At 38.7% G+C, this 4,508-nt stretch overlaps 1 long non-coding RNA gene across 1 annotated transcript; it reads left to right on the top strand.

Annotated features, from left to right (window-relative positions):
- The first annotated feature begins 2,121 nt into the window (after nucleotides 1-2,121).
- Nucleotides 2,122-3,056, top strand: LOC113309937. The gene is made up of 3 exons (XR_003340810.1): nucleotides 2,122-2,245; nucleotides 2,481-2,522; nucleotides 3,031-3,056. It is a non-coding gene; the product is annotated as an uncharacterized LOC113309937 (long non-coding RNA).
- The last annotated feature ends 1,452 nt before the right edge of the window (nucleotides 3,057-4,508 follow it).

The raw sequence follows: 4,508 nt of genomic DNA, 5'->3' as shown, positions 1-4,508 counted from the left end.
CATAAAAAATCTGTCTTTTTGAGTGCAATTATCATAAAATCCTTTTAAGTGAGGCAGAAATCGAGGCGCAATGCTTATTGATCGCTCTCAAACACGCGTTCTCTCATTATGGTGTGGTTATTTCTCACCCAACATTTAAGAATGAGAATATGTTATTTGGTATTTCTAACTTCTTGTTACTAGCATGCAGAAACTCTATGTCCTCATAGCTCTTTGGAAGCTTGGGACGTTGGAACTCTTTGAATTTGGAGTAGGTTTTGTGGGTATACCTCTTGTAAGCCCTCACGAGACTATAACTCGTCCACTAGGGACACCTAGGGGTTTAAAGGCATGTTGCATTAGCTAAGTGCATCCGTATCCTCAACGACATGGAGTTGTTGTATTTAGATAGTTTGCTCGAGGACTAGCAAAAGCCAAGTGTGGGGGAATTTTTTAAGTGCATATTTTGCATATATTTAGTGTCGAATCCATGCTAGTAATTGCTATATATTCTTGCAAATTATTGTATATTACTCTTGTTTTCTCTTATTTGTGTTTCATTAGGTGAATCATCCGAAAGAAGCGAATTGAAACTTAATTGTGCAAAGAAAGAAGTTAGCTACAAACGGGATGGGTCAAAGACCAAGTGGAACTCGTTCGAATCCAGGAGTCCTTGATATCACCTCGAAGTAGACGAAAAGACGAAGCCAACGGCGAAAAAATGGAGTCAATCCGACGTCATATGAAGAAGTTATGGGCGAAACGAGAATCTAAGCCTGTCGGTTCCTCAGAACTGACAGTACAACGGGAGAGAAGCAGAAAACTGAACTGTCAGTCTCGCAAGACTGACACTTGAAAGGCATTTGTTAAAGGCACCTCTCCGTCAGATCAGGGCACCATCATCTACTCCATCGACTTTAACAGGGAAGAAATATCGGCCGGTGACTGCTGCGGCTGTTGGAATGATGGAAGGTACTTTGGAAGTGGATTTTGGATGCTGCCATTGCCAGCGAATGATAGAGGAGCCTGTGGTGATTCTCGGTGATGGAAGAAGGTGAACTGAGATGTTGATGGGATTGATAGGAGGCCGAGAATGGAGTTGATAGCTAACGGCTGCAACGAATCATGGAAGATTAATGCTGGGATGACGAGTTTATTGGAGTTGTATTTAACCTTGGAAGCGATTAAAGATGAGATGGAGCTGAGCTGCTGCTGTTTAGAAACGGAGAAGTGGACTGATGGCTGGCTGGCAGTCGCTGTTGCCAGTAATAATGACGGAGATGATGGCAATGACGCTGTTATACTCAGGGAATGGAAGAGAATGGGTTGCTTCCGGTTAAACTCGAGCATGGAACTGAACTTTGGCTGCTGCCATTTCCAGTGACGATGAAGATTGACGATTTGAGTTGTTGCCAATACTGGCAGTGACTGAATAATGCTGAGAATAGTGGTTGGTAGTGATCGTGGCTGATGGCAGTAAATGATGAAGATAGAAGATGACGGGAATGATGGCAATGACTGAATACGGAAGAGTTTGTTGTTGAAGTTCGACGAAGGAGAAGTATTTGCTTCTATCTGTTGGTTCGACTCTGTGAGAATCGATGGGTTATGAGGAATGATGTAAATGGTTTGGTCCGTAGTGGCAGTGATGATCTTCATCGGTGGAATGAGAATGAATGAGGCTGTTTTGGTTAGTGGAGATGCAGTGATGCGATGGCTTTGCTTGCTGCCAGTGAAAAAGGGTGAGCTCGCTGTTAATGGAGTTAGTTTGGCCGAGCAAGAAGGAAACAAGGGAAGGAAAAGGCAGCAGAGCGAACAGGTAAACCTACGGATGAGTTTTCTCACCATATTTAAACTCAGATGGACTTATGGAGTAGTTTTACAACCGTATGGAAATCCAGGCTAGGAATTACTGGCTAGTCCAGAAATGAGGGAATCGGTTACTGGCTAGTCCACTCCCATAATTGATTTATCCGCTGGTCCAAAAACATGTTTTTGGACCAGAAACTTTATCCCCTAGTCTATCCACGTGCGGTTGACACAAGACCATCTTTCAAATATTCCCAACATACCCTTCTGCAACTCAAAGTGACGAACATAAAACCAAGTCAGTTTCTTTCCTCCTTTTTTTCTTCTCAGATCGGTTTCTCTCACTCTGCGTTTTGGATAGAATCAATTTCTGGTACTGTTTTTCAATCATCTTCATCTGAGCTTCGAATTAGGTTCTTCTGAGTTTCGAATTAGGTCATCTGAGCTTCGAACCAAGGTATTTATCCTTTCAATCATCCTCTTATGCTGCTGTTCTAGAAATCTTGATGAATAATTAGGTTTATTCTGATCCGATTTCTATCAGGATAATTGTATATGATGTACATTGTTATCTTTTTATGATTTCGTTTTGTGATTTCTGTTTTATGATGATTTACAATGTCAATTCAGTTTCGAAGTAATTTCCGCTCGTTTTTTAAGTAATTTTCGTGATTTTTGTGTGTTTCAATTAGGTATTTGAGCTTCGAATTAGGTTTATCTCAGATTCGAACAAGGTATGATTTCTTTTTATGATTTCTGTTCTGTTTTTTGTAATATGATTTTTTGTATTTTCTACGTTTTTCTGCTGCTGTTCTGTTTAGTTTCATTAGACAGATCGTGTAGTATGTATTACCAATACGTACTGCATATAGCATGCTCTCTTTTCATTCTGTAGTAGATGGCAATACATATGAATATGAGTCAGTACATGCCAATATGTACTGCATATAGCATGCTCTCTTTTCATCCTATAGTAGATGCCAATACATATCAATATGAGTCAGTACATGTCAATACGTACTGCATATAGCATGCTCTTTTTCATCCTACAGTAGATGCCAATACATATCAATATGAGTCAGTACATGTCAATACGTACTGCATATAGCATGCTCTCTTTTCATCCTGCAGTAGATGCCAATACATATCAATATGAGTCAGTACATGTCAATACGTACTGCTTATAGCATGTCAATACAAAGACTCTTTTTGTTTCATCTCAGTACATGTCATTCTTTACAGGGTTAACATGTCTGACGTTGCTCCCAAACCAGACTTCTCCATCTATTCTCATGTATACCATAAGCAATATCATTTTGCATATGAGGTTACATCCTTTTCAACTTTAGAGGATTTGAAATTGAGGGATTTCCTGTTTAGTCCACTAAACCCGACCCGGTTTAGTGGCTAGTCCAGTGGGAAAAATCATTTAGTGGTTGGTCCAAAAAAGTTTAAAAGAAGTTCAAATTACTAGGTTACCCTTTAAAAACAATTTTCAATATACAGCAGACCTAATTCAATTCATCTCGGTTTCATCTCAGAATCTAGGTCATTTTCAAATCAAAATTGACCAGTTTCATCTCCCATTTCAGTTCCTGACCTAATTCAATTGAATAAGAAATGGGTACAAGTAGGAAAATTAAGAGGACGATTACAGAAGAAATTACTGAAGTGTATCCTACACCAGCGACACCAGCGAAAAGAAGAAGGAAATCCGACGAAGATTCACTAACAGAATCCTCACCTGCTGCTAAATCTCCTTTACCAGCGAAAAGAAGAAGGAAATCTTCAGATGATTCACCAACAGAATCCTCACCTGCTGCTAAATCTCCTTCACCAGTGAAAATAAGAAGGAAATCTTCTGATGATTCACCAACAGAACCCTCCCCTGCTAAATCTCCCACAACAAGAAGTATGACTAAGGTTCCTCAGAAAGAAGGTAAATCAATTCAAAAGCCTAATTTGTACTTTATATTGACATGCAATATTTCCAAAACCTGAAATATGTACTGTTACATATTGAAATGTAGTGTTGTTTAACTAATACATACTAAAATCTAGTATGTCAATTGATATGTGTACTACATATCAATATGTTGTCTTCAATTTGCACTTCATACTGACAAGTTATATGTAGTACACATTACATATTGAAATGTAGTGCTGTTATTTAATATGTAATGATATCATCTCAAAAAATGATATGTGTAGTACATTTTGAAATGTAGTGCTGCTTAACTAATACATATTAAAGCGTGTCAATTTATATCTGTACTACATATCAATATGTTGTCTGCAATTTGTACTTATTGATATGTAATGATAGCATCTCAAATTGATATGTGTGCTACATATTATTATCTACCTGTAATATGTAATGTGTACAAAACTTTTGGTTTACAAAAACAGCAAAAACCAAAGGAAAGAAAGCAGCTGCTGCTCCTGAAGCAAAAAGCAAAAGAAAAACAGCAACGGCAACTACTAAAGCAAAAGGAAAAACAGCGACAAAGCCTGCTACTCCTTCACCACCAGCAAAGGGGAACAAAGCACTTGTCCTGAGAGCTGCTACTCCTTCTCCAAAAGGAAAGGGAAAAGCAAAAAGGGGGAAAGCAAAAGCGCTCCTGAAAGAAGGTTTGTAATGTTAAAAGTGAAGATAATTCTTAATAACGAGGGGGCGCTGCCCCCTCGACCCCTGTAAATTGTGGTTCATATGTAGTTAT

The sequence above is a fragment of the Papaver somniferum genome, chromosome 9 (assembly GCF_003573695.1).
Source record: "Papaver somniferum cultivar HN1 chromosome 9, ASM357369v1, whole genome shotgun sequence".
NCBI classification, from domain to species: Eukaryota; Viridiplantae; Streptophyta; class Magnoliopsida; order Ranunculales; family Papaveraceae; genus Papaver; species Papaver somniferum.
Note: the sequence above shows the minus strand (reverse complement) of the source record. Positions and strands in the feature narration are given on the sequence as shown.